Genomic DNA, 16,586 nt, shown 5'->3' with positions numbered 1-16,586 from the left:
CATAGGATTTTGTCAATACCATACATAAACCGTATGGATATTGAGAAGTTAATAGATTACATCTATAATATGAGAAGTATTTTAGTATTCTTATTAAATAAGAGAATACTATAAGGGTGAGTGGCAAAGAGAATTGAATATACCCGAATGGGAGACAGCGTGTCCAAAAACTACTATAGGTGGTGTGGCAAATATGAGGAAGGCAATATATCCATATAATGAAAATAAAAGTGCGTTTTCTTATTATATAAGAGAACACTATATGGGTGAGTGGCAAAGTAAATTGAATATACCCGAATGGGAGACAGCGTGTCCAAAAACTACTATAGGTGGTGTGGCAAATATGAGGAAGGCAATATATCCATATAATGAAAATAAAAGTGCGTTTTCTTATTATATAAGAGAACACTATATGGGTGAGTGGCAAAGTAAATTGAATATACCCGAATGGGAGACAGCGTGTCCAAAAACTACTATAGGTGGTGTGGCAAATATGAGGAAGGCAATATATCCATATAATGAATATAAAAGTGCGTTGTCTTATTATATAAGAGAACACTATATGGGTGAGTGGCAAAGTAAATTGAATATACCCGAATGGGAGACAGCGTGTCCAAAAACTACTATAGGATGGTCAATGGGCCGGCCGTCTGCTATTGACATATGTCAGTAGAGAAGATATTATCCGTCAAATTTGTTTCTTTATTCATTTATTTGAATACGAGACTTGGCTCCGCGGTTAATATTTTAAGCCCAAAGATAATAACGTTGAAACAAAGGCCAAGTTTCTATTGTACATAGAATAACAAATTGTTTCTGAATTTTATCGTTAATTTTAGGAGGTAGGCTAACATGATTTATATTATATGTGTATTATTAAATAATAATAGTACATAAAAGTCTACCAAAGAAATATAAAAATGTAATTATGAATACATTTTCAATATTAATATCAACTTATATTGTTGATAATAAAAAATAGCTATTAAGAGAGTTATTTAAGAAATTATATAATATATAATAAAGAGTATATATATAAATAATATATAAGTATATATTATTTAAGAAATAAATATAGTAGTAATAATTATATATATACACTCGGTTCTATTTTATATATTACCAGAGACTTATATGGATATATATAGATAAATTTTAAATTTATCGTCAAAATACAAATGATTAACTCAATATCTTATATTGGTTAAACAAAAATTGTACATGTGTGGATACAATATATTATGTATGTCGAACAAAAATGATATTTTAGAATGAAATGTGCATATATAAAGAAAATATATGAAAAATAAATATTGTGTTTATAAAGAATATGATTCTTTTTGACATCAATAAAAACTTGTTATTATTAGTGGCGAAACAAGTATAAATTGGAAAACAAACGTATACGAATGCTATATAAAAATGGCCGTATTCGATAGAAATAAAATCTATAACAACATATATATTGCTAATTTCTATTCAAAAAATATGAATGAAATATGAATAAAAACATTATTCTGGTTGATCCTGCCAGTAGTTATATGCTTGTCTCAAAGATTAAGCCATGCATGTCTAAGTACACACGAATTAAAAGTGAAACCGCAAAAGGCTCATTATATCAGTTATGGTTCCTTAGATCGTTAACAGTTACTTGGATAACTGTGGTAATTCTAGAGCTAATACATGCAATTAAAACATGAACCTTATGGAACATGTGCTTTTATTAGGCTAAAACCAAGCGATCGCAAGATCGTTATATTGGTTGAACTCTAGATAACATGCAGATCGTATGGTCTTGTACCGACGACAGATCTTTCAAATGTCTGCCCTATCAACTTTTGATGGTAGTATCTAGGACTACCATGGTTGCAACGGGTAACGGGGAATCAGGGTTCGATTCCGGAGAGGGAGCCTGAGAAACGGCTACCACATCTAAGGAAGGCAGCAGGCGCGTAAATTACCCACTCCCAGCTCGGGGAGGTAGTGACGAAAAATAACAATACAGGACTCATATCCGAGGCCCTGTAATTGGAATGAGTACACTTTAAATCCTTTAACAAGGACCAATTGGAGGGCAAGTCTGGTGCCAGCAGCCGCGGTAATTCCAGCTCCAATAGCGTATATTAAAGTTGTTGCGGTTAAAACGTTCGTAGTTGAACTTGTGCTTCATACGGGTAGTACAACTTACAATTGTGGTTAGTACTATACCTTTATGTATGTAAGCGTATTACCGGTGGAGTTCTTACATGTGCTTAGATACTTGTATTTTTTCATATGTTCCTCCTATTTAAAAACCTGCATTAGTGCTCTTAAACGAGTGTTATTGTGGGCCGGTACAATTACTTTGAACAAATTAGAGTGCTTAAAGCAGGCTTCAAATGCCTGAATATTCTGTGCATGGGATAATGAAATAAGACCTCTGTTCTGCTTTCATTGGTTTTCAGATCAAGAGGTAATGATTAATAGAAGCAGTTTGGGGGCATTAGTATTACGACGCGAGAGGTGAAATTCTTGGACCGTCGTAAGACTAACTTAAGCGAAAGCATTTGCCAAAGATGTTTTCATTAATCAAGAACGAAAGTTAGAGGTTCGAAGGCGATCAGATACCGCCCTAGTTCTAACCATAAACGATGCCAGCTAGCAATTGGGTGTAGCTACTTTTATGGCTCTCTCAGTCGCTTCCCGGGAAACCAAAGCTTTTGGGCTCCGGGGGAAGTATGGTTGCAAAGCTGAAACTTAAAGGAATTGACGGAAGGGCACCACCAGGAGTGGAGCCTGCGGCTTAATTTGACTCAACACGGGAAAACTTACCAGGTCCGAACATAAGTGTGTAAGACAGATTGATAGCTCTTTCTCGAATCTATGGGTGGTGGTGCATGGCCGTTCTTAGTTCGTGGAGTGATTTGTCTGGTTAATTCCGATAACGAACGAGACTCAAATATATTAAATAGATATCTTCAGGATTATGGTGTTGAAGCTTATATAGCCTTCATTCATGGTGGCAGTAAAATGTTTATTGTGTTTGAATGTGTTTATATAAGTGGAGCCGTACCTGTTGGTTTGTCCCATTATAAGGACACTAGCTTCTTAAATGGACAAATTGCGTCTAGCAATAATGAGATTGAGCAATAACAGGTCTGTGATGCCCTTAGATGTCCTGGGCTGCACGCGCGCTACAATGAAAGTATCAACGTGTATTTCCTAGACCGAGAGGTCCGGGTAAACCGCTGAACCACTTTCATGCTTGGGATTGTGAACTGAAACTGTTCACATGAACTTGGAATTCCCAGTAAGTGTGAGTCATTAACTCGCATTGATTACGTCCCTGCCCTTTGTACACACCGCCCGTCGCTACTACCGATTGAATTATTTAGTGAGGTCTCCGGACGTGATCACTGTGACGCCTTGCGTGTTACGGTTGTTTCGCAAAAGTTGACCGAACTTGATTATTTAGAGGAAGTAAAAGTCGTAACAAGGTTTCCGTAGGTGAACCTGCGGAAGGATCATTAATGTTTTAATATCCTTACCGTTAATAAAATATTTGTTTATATTATAATAAATACATTATAGTATTACAAATAAAATATGAATTGCCAAAATGTATATGAGATCTATTATAGATCAAATGAAATTTCGAACAAGCAAATCGAAATAATGCAAATATTAAAATTATATATTGTATTTAATACATATGAGAGAAATTAATAAGCAGCCAAAGCAAACAAATAAAAATTCGAACAAGCAAATCGAATTATTAAAATAATAATATTAAATTATTATTGTATATCCTTACCGTTAATAAAATATTTGTTTATATTATAATAAATACATTATAATAATACAAATAAAATATGAATTGCCAAAATGTATATGAGATCTAATATAGATCAAATAAAATTTCGAACAAGCAAATCGAAATAATGCAAATATTAAAATTATATATTGTATTTAATACATATGAGAGAAATAATAAGCAGCCAAAGCAAACAAATAAAAATTCGAACAAGCAAATCGAATTATTAAAATAATAATATTAAATTATTATTGTATATCCTTACCGTTAATAAAATATTTGTTTATATTATAATAAATACATTATAGTAATACAAATAAAATATGAATTGCCAAAATGTATATGATCTAATATAGATCAAATGAAATTTCGAACAAGCAAATCGAAATAATGCAAATATTAAAATTATATATTGTATTTAATACATATGAGAGAAATAATAAGCAGCCAAAACAAACAAATAAAAATTCGAACAAGCAAATCGAATTATTAAAATAATAATATTAAATTATTATTGTATATAAACACAATTAAAATACTGTGTGTATATGGACCATAATATACACGCGTTGCGATATGTATTGTTCATCTCAGTTATGCGCATACATTGAATTATGCAACAACCTAAAATGTACAATGTTGTACCTGGTTTTATACAGGTTAATGTTTTATATAAATTTCAATTTATATCGCTAAAAAAGTATTAATATATATATATATATATTTATTTACAATAAATGCAATTTAAAAAGAAATACTTTGATATATATTGGTTATATAAAACTAAGACATTTCGCAGCATTCGTTTTAGGTATAAAAATAAATTTATTGAAGGAATTGATATATGCCAGTAAAATGGTGTATTTTTAATTTCTTTCAATAAAAACATATTTGACAAAATTAAGAAACCAATTTATAAAACTCTAAGCGGTGGATCACTCGGCTCATGGGTCGATGAAGAACGCAGCAAACTGTGCGTCATCGTGTGAACTGCAGGACACATGAACATCGACATTTTGAACGCATATCGCAGTCCATGCTGTTATGTACTTTAATTAATTTTATAGTGCTGCTTGGACTACATATGGTTGAGGGTTGTAAGACTATGCTAATTAAGTTGCTTATACAAATTTTATAATGAAATTTTATAAGCATATGGTATATTATTGGATAATAATAATTTAATTATTTTATTCATAATATTAAAAAATATATGAAAAACATTATCTCACATTAGTAAATAATTTGAATGTGAAAAACGAAGAGAAATATTTTCTTTTTCAATCAAATGATACTGAGAAATGTCTAGCATAAAAATTTATCTAGAATTGTCTCTTATTAATGATTAGAAAATAAAAAACCGTTGACAATATTATTGTTCTTCGTTGATTCGTTAAATCAAACAAATGCCATTTATATACAGATATTATTAATATAACGAATTTAATAAAATGTTTTATCATTATATATAAAGAATTAATTGCATATAAAAGTTATACACAACCTCAACTCATATGGGACTACCCCCTGAATTTAAGCATATTAATTAGGGGAGGAAAAGAAACTAACAAGGATTTTCTTAGTAGCGGCGAGCGAAAAGAAATCAGTTCAGCACTAAGTCACTTTGTCTATATGGCAAATGTGAGATGCAGTGTATGGAGCGTCAATATTCTAGTATGAGAAATTAACGATTTAAGTCCTTCTTAAATGAGGCCATTTACCCATAGAGGGTGCCAGGCCCGTATAACGTTAATGATTACTAGATGATGTTTCCAAAGAGTCGTGTTGCTTGATAGTGCAGCACTAAGTGGGTGGTAAACTCCATCTAAAACTAAATATAACCATGAGACCGATGATAATAGTGTGCATTTTTTCCATATAAGGACATTGTAATCTATTAGCATACCAAATTTATCATAAAATATAACTTATAGTTTATTCAAATTAATTTGCTTGCATTTTAACACAGAATAAATGTTATTAATTTGATAAAGTGCTGATAGATTTATATGAATACAGTGCGTTAATTTTTCGGAATTATATAATGGCATAATTATCATTGATTTTTGTGTTTATTATATGCACTTGTAGGATTAACAATGCGAAAGATTCAGGATACCTTCGGGACCCGTCTTGAAACACGGACCAAGGAGTCTAACATATGTGCAAGTTATTGGGATATAAACCTAATAGCGTAATTAACTTGACTAATAATGGGATTAGTTTTTTAACTATTTATAGCTAATTAACACAATCCCGGGGCGTTCTATATAGTTATGTATAATGATATTTATATTATTTATGCCTCTAACTGGAACGTACCTTGAGCATATATGCTGTGACCCGAAAGATGGTGAACTATACTTGATCAGGTTGAAGTCAGGGGAAACCCTGATGGAAGACCGAAACAGTTCTGACGTGCAAATCGATTGTCAGAATTGAGTATAGGGGCGAAAGACCAATCGAACCATCTAGTAGCTGGTTCCTTCCGAAGTTTCCCTCAGGATAGCTGGTGCATTTTAATATTATATAAAATAATCTTATCTGGTAAAGCGAATGATTAGAGGCCTTAGGGTCGAAACGATCTTAACCTATTCTCAAACTTTAAATGGGTAAGAACCTTAACTTTCTTGATATGAAGTTCAAGGTTATGATATAATGTGCCCAGTGGGCCACTTTTGGTAAGCAGAACTGGCGCTGTGGGATGAACCAAACGTAATGTTACGGTGCCCAAATTAACAACTCATGCAGATACCATGAAAGGCGTTGGTTGCTTAAAACAGCAGGACGGTGATCATGGAAGTCGAAATCCGCTAAGGAGTGTGTAACAACTCACCTGCCGAAGCAACTAGCCCTTAAAATGGATGGCGCTTAAGTTGTATACCTATACATTACCGCTAAAGTAGATGATTTTATTACTTGTAATATAAATTTTGAAACTTTAGTGAGTAGGAAGGTACAATGGTATGCGTAGAAGTGTTTGGCGTAAGCCTGCATGGAGCTGCCATTGGTACAGATCTTGGTGGTAGTAGCAAATAATCGAATGAGACCTTGGAGGACTGAAGTGGAGAAGGGTTTCGTGTGAACAGTGGTTGATCACGAGTTAGTCGGTCCTAAGTTCAAGGCGAAAGCCGAAAATTTTCAAGTAAAATACAAATGCCAAACAAATATATATATTATATAAAATCTAGCTAAATTAATATACTTGAATAATTTTGAACGAAAGGGAATACGGTTCCAATTCCGTAACCTGTTGAGTATCCGTTTGTTATTAAATATGGGCCTCGTGCTCATCCTGGCAACAGGAACGACCATAAAGAAGCCGTCGAGAGATATCGGAAGAGTTTTCTTTTCTGTTTTATAGCCGTACTACCATGGAAGTCTTTCGCAGAGAGATATGGTAGATGGGCTAGAAGAGCATGACATATACTGTTGTGTCGATATTTTCTCCTCGGACCTTGAAAATTTATGGTGGGGACACGCAAACTTCTCAACAGGCCGTACCAATATCCGCAGCTGGTCTCCAAGGTGAAGAGTCTCTAGTCGATAGAATAATGTAGGTAAGGGAAGTCGGCAAATTAGATCCGTAACTTCGGGATAAGGATTGGCTCTGAAGATTGAGATAGTCGGGCTTGATTGGGAAACAATAACATGGTTTATGTGCTCGTTCTGGGTAAATAGAGTTTCTAGCATTTATGTTAGTTACTTGTTCCCCGGATAGTTTAGTTACGTAGCCAATTGTGGAACTTTCTTGCTAAAATTTTTAAGAATACTAATTGGGTTAAACCAATTAGTTCTTATTAATTATAACGATTATCAATTAACAATCAATTCAGAACTGGCACGGACTTGGGGAATCCGACTGTCTAATTAAAACAAAGCATTGTGATGGCCCTAGCGGGTGTTGACACAATGTGATTTCTGCCCAGTGCTCTGAATGTCAAAGTGAAGAAATTCAAGTAAGCGCGGGTCAACGGCGGGAGTAACTATGACTCTCTTAAGGTAGCCAAATGCCTCGTCATCTAATTAGTGACGCGCATGAATGGATTAACGAGATTCCTACTGTCCCTATCTACTCACAGTCGGTGTTAGATTGCTCGTGCGAACAGACGTGTTTTCCGTACGCTCCGCGAGTGTAGCCAATATTGACTGATAGAGACCAGATACGAAGCTAGAAACAGCACGAAAATTCGTGTTTTGTGCCTGCGAACCCAGTGCGCGTGTTTTCCCTGTGTAAAAGTGGTGAAACCGGGTGAAATTGGGTTTTTCCCATTGGAAATTTTCCATTGCGCCACGTGTGTCACGAGAGAGGCGCTCTCTTGAGAGAGGAGTTAGGCTTATTTAGGCACATTTTGCCTAAAACAGCTGTGCGGTTTGTGTCATCGCTAAACTTTTATCAGCTGATCAGCTGATAGAGCTTTCCGACCAGCTGATAATAAAGGGGTAAGTCCTTGGTGGAAAAGCTTTTGGGTTGGAACTGCCGATAACCGGCGGATGGCGCCACCCAAAATGGATGTTGGAGATTCTGGCAGTGAGAGTGCTAGTAGTAGGGGAAGCAGTGGGGGCAGAGGACGACCCAGAGGTAAGCGCAATAAAGCGCCGCTGAGGGACGCCTCTAGGTGCAAGTTGATGGCACTGGATGCAACTGCCGCTGACACTGCGACAGCCCCTGCCGCTGCCGCTGCCGCTGCCGCTGCCCCTGCTGCTGCCGCTGCCGCTGCCCCTGTCGCTGCCCTTGCCGCAGCCCCTGCCGCTCCCGCAGCCCCCGCCGCTGCTGCATCCTCTGCTGAACACGAGAAGACCTTCGTTGCACCAGCCAGTCCTCTAAAATCCTTCTCGGATAGGGAGTGGAGAGGTAATGGTGCCGTCGCTGCCGAGATGGGGGACATCCGATCGGAGATCGGTAGGATGTTCATGGTCTCCTATGCCAACCCGGCCACAAATGTGAAGGTGCAGTCCGTAGCCAACCGCTACGAGGAGGTTGTTGCAGCCCTCCTTATACGGATTGGAGTGCTTGAGGACCGCCTTAAGAAGCAGGCACCGGTTGCCTCGGCCGTCTCATACGCAGCCGCCGCTGCTAGAGGCGCGCACCTTATCGCCTCACCTGCTGCCCCTGTCGCCCCCTATGCCCCTGTAGCCGCACCGCGGAAAATCCGGGAGACCTGGTCGGCAGTCGTTGCATGTGATGATCCGGCCTTATCAGGGAGGCAAATTGCGGACAAGGTCCGCAAAGAGGTAGCGCCTGCTTTGGGCGTCAGAGTGCATGAGGTGCGAGAGTTGAAGCGGGGCGGCGCGATTATTCGCACGCCATCGCAGGCGGAGATGTCGAAAATCGTTGCCTCCGCAAAATTCGCTGAGGTGGGCCTTAAGGTGTCCAAAAACACTGCCGCAAAACCCAGGGTGACGGTACAGGATGTGGACACCACTGTGACGCCGGATGAGTTCATGATGGAGTTAAAAGAGAAAAACTTCGAGGAGATGTCGCTGAAGGAGTTCCAGAAGGCGGTAGTCCTGGCGACCAAGCCCTGGTCAGCAGCTAACAGCGCCACTATAAACGTGACGCTGGAAGTAGATGATCAGGCGTTGGCCGTTCTCGAAAGCGGGAGGGTGTATATCAAGTGGTTCTCTTACCGCTGCCGCTCTCAAGTGCGCACCTATGCGTGCCACCGATGCCTTGGTTTTGACCACAAAGTCAGCGAGTGTCGGTACGCTAGAGAAAACCAGGTCTGCCGCCAGTGCGGACAGAACGACCACGTCGCGGCGAAGTGCAAAAATGCGGTGGACTGCCGTAACTGCCGCCATAAAGGGCTACCCTCGGGGCACTATATGCTCTCGGGTGGATGCCCGATATATAGCGCTGTGCTAGCCAGGGTGCAAGCTAGACATTAACATGTTCAGCTTCATCCAAGCGAATTGTGGTCGAGGCCGTTGCGCTGTCATCGAGCTTGCAAAGCGGATGAGAGATGCTGGCCACCTGTTCGCACTCATTCAGGAGCCCTATGTGGACGCAGGCAAGCGTCTCACTGGACTCCCTGGAGGCATGAGAATCTTCGCTGACAAAAGGAAGAAAGCTGCCATCATCGTGGACGACCCGTCTGCCATCTGCATGCCCATCGAGACATTGACGACGGATTATGGAGTGTGCGTGAGTGTCACAGGAAAATACGGCACCATTTTTCTGTCCTCCGTATACTGCCAGTACTCAGCTGCCCTGCAGCCCTACACTGACTACCTGGATACGGTTCTGCTGCTAGCCAGCAGGACACCGACAATCCTCGGACTTGATGCGAATGCGGTTTCCCCGATGTGGTTCAGCAAAACTCCAGCTAACTCTGGAGACCGTCTGAATCGCGAACGGGGACAGCACATGGACGAGTGGATCATCGCAAGCGGTGTCTGTGTGCTTAATACGGCCAGCCAGGTGTTCACGTTCGATAATCACCGCTCCAGAAGTGATATCGACGTGACCTTCACCAACGAAGCAGCGCGTGTGTGGGCAACATACGAATGGAGAGTTGACTTCTGGGAGCTGAGTGACCACAACATCATCACTGTTGAGGTTACTCCAGATCCAAGCAGTACCGTTGAGAGCCTAGCTCCGGTACCGCAATGGAGGCTCTCCAATGCAAGTTGGCGAAGATTCAGAGTAGAACTAAGGGATGTAGCTGAATGTCTCGAGGAACTGGAGGAATCGCCGTTGGATGATCATGTGTCAGCCCTTCGCTCCATCGTACACGAAGTGTGCGACAGGGTAATAGGGCGCAGGATACCTGCAGCAAGGGGAAACGTAATATGGTGGAATCCTGAACTGAGTACCAAGCGCCAAGAGGTCAGGAGACTGAGGCGCAGGCTGCAGGCAGCTCGTCGGAGTGGCACCGGCGATGTTGAGCGACTTGCCGCTGGATTAAGGCTTGCCTCAGGCCAGTATAAGAAGCTTATCCTGATGACAAAGGAACAAAACTGGCGGGACTTCGTGGGACGGCACAAGGATGATCCATGGGGGCACGCCTACCGAATATGCCGAGGCCGGAAAAAGACAACCGATCTTGGATGTCTTAGGTCGAACGGCGCGCTACTTACGACATGGCACGACTGCGCAGATATACTCCTCCGCAACTTCTTCCCTGTTGCGGAATCCACAGTGCATGAGGGTATAACTCCTGCTGCTCCACCGACCCTCGAAGCCTTCGAGGTGGCAACCAGCGTCGCGAAGCTGAGAAGCCGGCGATCGCCGGGAATGGACGGCATCACGGGTGGGATCGTCAAGGAGGTATGGCGTGCTATCCCTCAGCACCTGACGAAGTTGTACTCTCGATGCCTCTCGGAAGGATATTTTCCTGCCGAGTGGAAACACCCGAGAGTGATACCGCTGGTAAAGGGGCCAGATAAGGACAGGAGCGATCCTGCCTCTTATCGTGGCATATGCCTTTTGCCAGTGTTCGGAAAGGTGCTGGAAGGGATCATGGTGAAACGACTGAAGGATGTGCTACCGGATGGCTGCAGATGGCAATTTGGATTTCGGCCTGGACGCTGCGTTGAGGATGCGTGGATGCACGCTAAAAACACCGTTTCCACCAGCCGCGAGAGGAGGGTGCTGGGAATCTTTGTTGATTTCAAGGGTGCCTTCGACAATGTTGAGTGGAACGCGGTGCTGGATCGGCTTATCGACGTCGGCTGTCGAGAGATAGACTTGTGGAAAAGTTATTTCTCCGGTCGAAGTGCCAGTATCATCAGCAGTTACGAAGCGGCCACAGTGTCGGTTACACGGGGCTGCCCGCAAGGGTCCGTCAGTGGTCCATTTATTTGGAACCTACTGATGGATGTGCTGCTTCAGCGCCTGGAGCCACATTGTGCTCTGAGCGCGTTTGCAGATGACTTGCTACTTTTCGTCGATGGGAATTCCCGTGCCGATCTGGAGCGAAAGGGTGAGCAGTTGATGGACATCGTGGGAGCCTGGGGAGCTGAGGTTGGAGTGAGTGTGTCAACCAGCAAGACGGCAATCATGTTGCTGAAAGGGAATCTTTCAGACACTAGGAGACCGACCGTACGGTTTGCTGGAGCAAGCCTGCCATACGTCACCAAATGCCGGTACCTTGGCATCTTAGTCGGCGAGCGGATGAGCTTTCTCCCGCATATCTCTGCTCTCAGAGATCGGCTGGCTGGAGTTGCCGGAGGGCTAGCACGGGTGCTCCGAGTCGATTGGGGGCTCAGCTCCCGTGCTAAGAGGACGATATACAGCGGACTCATGGTCCCCTGTGCACTCTTCGGTGCCTCGGTCTGGTACAAGGCGGCGAGCAAGGGCAAGTCCTTAAGACTCCTCACCTCGTGCCAGAGGACCATCCTATTAGGATGCCTACCGGTATGCCGCACAGTGTCCACGGTGGCACTGCAGGTGCTTGCTGGTGCTCCTCCAATGGATTTAGATGCTCACAGGATGGCAGTGAAGTTTAAGCTCAGAAAGCACGTTCCCCTGGACGAGAGCGACTGGCTCTATGGACAGGACTTGTCTGTGTTGGACTGGAAATCCAAGATGGCTCTGCTAGACGAATGTCTGCTAAATGAGTGGCAACTCAGATGGGACCAAGCGGCTCACGGTTTTGTGACTCGCCAGTTTTTCCCAGAGGCAGCGTTCGTCTACAAGAGGAAGGACTTTGTCTTCACCTTAAGAGCCGGATTCTTGCTGACAGGACACGGGTCGTTCAACGCTTTCCTCCATGGTAGAACCCTCAGCACCACAACCGCATGCTCATGTGGAGAGGAGAGTGAGGACTGGCTTCACGTACTATGTGAGTGCCGCCTCTATAGCGATTTGCGTGACTTGGATGCCCTTGGCATTGTTCGAGTCCAAGAACGATGGAACGTCGCAGGAGTAGTCGAGACCCCAGAACGGATGCGTCTCCTAGGAGCTTTTGCTGATGCTGCCTTCTCGAGGCGTAGGATGGAAGCGACGAGGGATGAACCGCAGGCGCCGGGACAATAGTCCCAAAACTCCCTTGCCGTGTGGCAACGGCGAAGAATACTGCCACAGCTTGTCATTGCTTGTCGTAGGAGGCGACTAATATGACATGGTTGCCCCATCCGAGCTTGTCGGAGCTGAAGGGGTGAGGCCCACCGAGCCTGAAATTTCGGTGCCACGGGTTGAGTGGTTCTCCAAGGCTACTCATTGAGGTCGGCCCCCTAGTGGGAGTTTCGTGGTGGCTGTGGTTGACACCTATATCGCGGGTAGAGTCCCCGGGCTCGACGTGGATGTTGCGTTAATACAACTCGGGTGCTGCGACCCAAAGAACAGTAGAGATTTTAGATAGATCTCGCCCCTATGCAAGGGGGAGTGCTTGCCCGACAAGCAAGTACTTAAATTGCTACTGGGGTGGTTGCTATGTACATAGCTATAGCTTCTAGTCCAGGGCGTTGGTTTGGCGCTTAACCCAGACCCTTGCATTATATACTCCCTTGTGGGTATATTAGAATGCCGTGGCTGTAATCCCTTCAGTGCGGAACACGTCACGTTAAATAAGTTCGGAGGGATCCGAGACACACCTGTCCCTATCTACTGCACGCGTGGCAAGACAGATGGGATAGCGTAGAGTCATCCGGCCGGGTGACCTACAAGTTCATCCCGGATGTCGAATTTGCCTATCGCGATCCTAACTTTGGATTCACGATGCGTACCGGATTCTTGCTTACAGGACATGGATCGCTTAACGCATTTCTGTTTGGTGTCAGAGCGTCGGGCACTGCCGCATGCTCATGTGGCGACCCATATGAGGACTGGCAACATGTTCTATGCGACTGCCCGAACTATGAAGATTTGCGAGACCTCGATGGACTTGGTGTGCAGCAAGTTGGCGAAAGATGGATTGGATTCGATGGCATACTAGCGGATCAGGAGAAGACCAGAAGGCTTACAGCGTTTGCCGAGGAGGCGTTCAACCGGAGGAGGGACTCTTAGTCCTCATCCCTGCCGTGTGGTAGCAGCGAAGAATACTGCCACAGTCTGTCATTGCTTGTCGTAGGAGGCGACTAATATGACATGGTTGCCCCATCCAAGCTTGTCGGAGCTGAAGGGGTGAGGCCCACCGAGCCTGTAATTTTCGGTACCACGGGTTGAGCAGTTATCCAAGGCTGCTCATTGAGGTCGGCCCCCTTGTGGGAGTTTCGTGGTGGCTGTGGTTGACACCTATATCGCGGGTAGAGTCCCCGGGCTCGACGTGGATGTTGCGTTTATACAACTCGGGTGCTGCGACCCAAAGAACAGTAGAGATTTTAGATAGATCTCGCCCCAACGCAAGTTGCCCGACAAGCAAGTACTTAAATTGCTACTGGGGTGGTTGCTATGTACATAGCTATAGCTTCTAGTCCGGGGCGTTGGTCTGGCGCTTAACCTAGACCCGCTGCACTATATGCTCCAAAGTGGGCATATGTGAGTGCCGTGGTTGTAATCCCTTTAGTGTGGAACACGCCACGTTAAATAAGTTCGGAGGGATCCGATTCCCACTGTCCCTATCTACTCATCGTCGGTGTTAGATTGCTCGTGCGAACAGACGTGTTTTCCGTACGCTCCGCGAGTGTAGCCAATATTGACTGATAGAGACCAGATACGAAGCTAGAAACAGCACGAAAATTCTTGTTTTGTGCCTGCGAACCCAGTGCGCGTGTTTTCCCTGTGTAAAAGTGGTGAAACCGGGTGAAATTGGGTTTTTCCCATTGGAAATTTTCCATTGCGCCACGTGTGTCACGAGAGAGGCGCTCTCTTGAGAGAGGCGTTAGGCTTATTTAGGCACATTTTGCCTAAAACAGCTGTGCGGTTTGTGTCATCGCTAAACTTTTATCAGCTGATCAGCTGATAGAGCTTTCCGATCAGCTGATAATAAAGGGGTAAGTCCTTGGTGGAAAAGCTTTTGGGTTGGAACTGCCGATAACCGGCGGATGGCGCCACCCAAAATGGATGTTGGAGATTCTGGCAGTGAGAGTGCTAGTAGTAGGGGAAGCAGTGGGGGCAGAGGACGACCCAGAGGTAAGCGCAATAAAGCGCCGCTGAGGGACGCCTCTAGGTGCAAGTTGATGGCACTGGATGCAACTGCCGCTGACACTGCGACAGCCCCTGCCGCTGCCGCTGCCCCTGCTGCTGCCGCTGCCGCTGCCCCTGTCGCTGCCCTTGCCGCAGCCCCTGCCGCTCCCGCAGCCCCCGCCGCTGCTGCATCCTCTGCTGAACACGAGAAGACCTTCGTTGCACCAGCCAGTCCTCTAAAATCCTTCTCGGATAGGGAGTGGAGAGGTAATGGTGCCGTCGCTGCCGAGATGGGGGACATCCGATCGGAGATCGGTAGGATGTTCATGGTCTCCTATGCCAACCCGGCCACAAATGTGAAGGTGCAGTCCGTAGCCAACCGCTACGAGGAGGTTGTTGCAGCCCTCCTTATACGGATTGGAGTGCTTGAGGACCGCCTTAAGAAGCAGACACCGGTTGCCTCGGCCGTCTCATACGCAGCCGCCGCTGCTAGAGGCGCGCACCTTATCGCCTCACCTGCTGCCCCTGTCGCCCCCTATGCCCCTGTAGCCGCACCGCGGAAAATCCGGGAGACCTGGTCGGCAGTCGTTGCATGTGATGATCCGGCCTTATCAGGGAGGCAAATTGCGGACAAGGTCCGCAAAGAGGTAGCGCCTGCTTTGGGCGTCAGAGTGCATGAGGTGCGAGAGTTGAAGCGGGGCGGCGCGATTATTCGCACGCCATCGCAGGCGGAGATGTCGAAAATCGTTGCCTCCGCAAAATTCGCTGAGGTGGGCCTTAAGGTGTCCAAAAACACTGCCGCAAAACCCAGGGTGACGGTACAGGATGTGGACACCACTGTGACGCCGGATGAGTTCATGATGGAGTTAAAAGAGAAAAACTTCGAGGAGATGTCGCTGAAGGAGTTCCAGAAGGCGGTAGTCCTGGCGACCAAGCCCTGGTCAGCAGCTAACAGCGCCACTATAAACGTGACGCTGGAAGTAGATGATCAGGCGTTGGCCGTTCTCGAAAGCGGGAGGGTGTATATCAAGTGGTTCTCTTACCGCTGCCGCTCTCAAGTGCGCACCTATGCGTGCCACCGATGCCTTGGTTTTGACCACAAAGTCAGCGAGTGTCGGTACGCTAGAGAAAACCAGGTCTGCCGCCAGTGCGGACAGAACGACCACGTCGCGGCGAAGTGCAAAAATGCGGTGGACTGCCGTAACTGCCGCCATAAAGGGCTACCCTCGGGGCACTATATGCTCTCGGGTGGATGCCCGATATATAGCGCTGTGCTAGCCAGGGTGCAAGCTAGACATTAACATGTTCAGCTTCATCCAAGCGAATTGTGGTCGAGGCCGTTGCGCTGTCATCGAGCTTGCAAAGCGGATGAGAGATGCTGGCCACCTGTTCGCACTCATTCAGGAGCCCTATGTGGACGCAGGCAAGCGTCTCACTGGACTCCCTGGAGGCATGAGAATCTTCGCTGACAAAAGGAAGAAAGCTGCCATCATCGTGGACGACCCGTGTGCCATCTGCATGCCCATCGAGACATTGACGACGGATTATGGAGTGTGCGTGAGTGTCACAGGAAAATACGGCACCATTTTTCTGTCCTCCGTATACTGCCAGTACTCAGCTGCCCTGCAGCCCTACACTGACTACCTGGATACGGTTCTGCTGCTAGCCAGCAGGACACCGACAATCCTCGGACTTGATGCGAATGCGGTTTCCCCGATGTGGTTCAGCAAAACTCCAGCTAACTCTGGAGACCGTCTGAATCGCGAACGGGGACAGCACATGGAC

At 44.9% G+C, this 16,586-nt stretch overlaps 2 non-coding genes across 2 annotated transcripts; both read left to right on the top strand.

The window, feature by feature from the left end:
- Nucleotides 1-1,514: 1,514 nt before the first annotated feature.
- On the top strand, nt 1,515-3,509 carry LOC127011899 (small subunit ribosomal RNA). Its single transcript, XR_007765357.1, has one exon. It is a non-coding gene; the product is annotated as a small subunit ribosomal RNA (ribosomal RNA).
- Nucleotides 3,510-4,712: 1,203 nt separating this feature from the next.
- On the top strand, nt 4,713-4,891 carry LOC127012032 (5.8S ribosomal RNA). Its single transcript, XR_007765455.1, has one exon. It is a non-coding gene; the product is annotated as a 5.8S ribosomal RNA (ribosomal RNA).
- Nucleotides 4,892-16,586: the final 11,695 nt, after the last annotated feature.

The sequence above is a fragment of the Drosophila biarmipes genome, unplaced genomic scaffold (genome assembly GCF_025231255.1).
Source record: "Drosophila biarmipes strain raj3 unplaced genomic scaffold, RU_DBia_V1.1 ptg000016l, whole genome shotgun sequence".
Classification (NCBI taxonomy): Eukaryota; Metazoa; Arthropoda; class Insecta; order Diptera; family Drosophilidae; genus Drosophila; species Drosophila biarmipes.
Note: the sequence above shows the minus strand (reverse complement) of the source record. Positions and strands in the feature narration are given on the sequence as shown.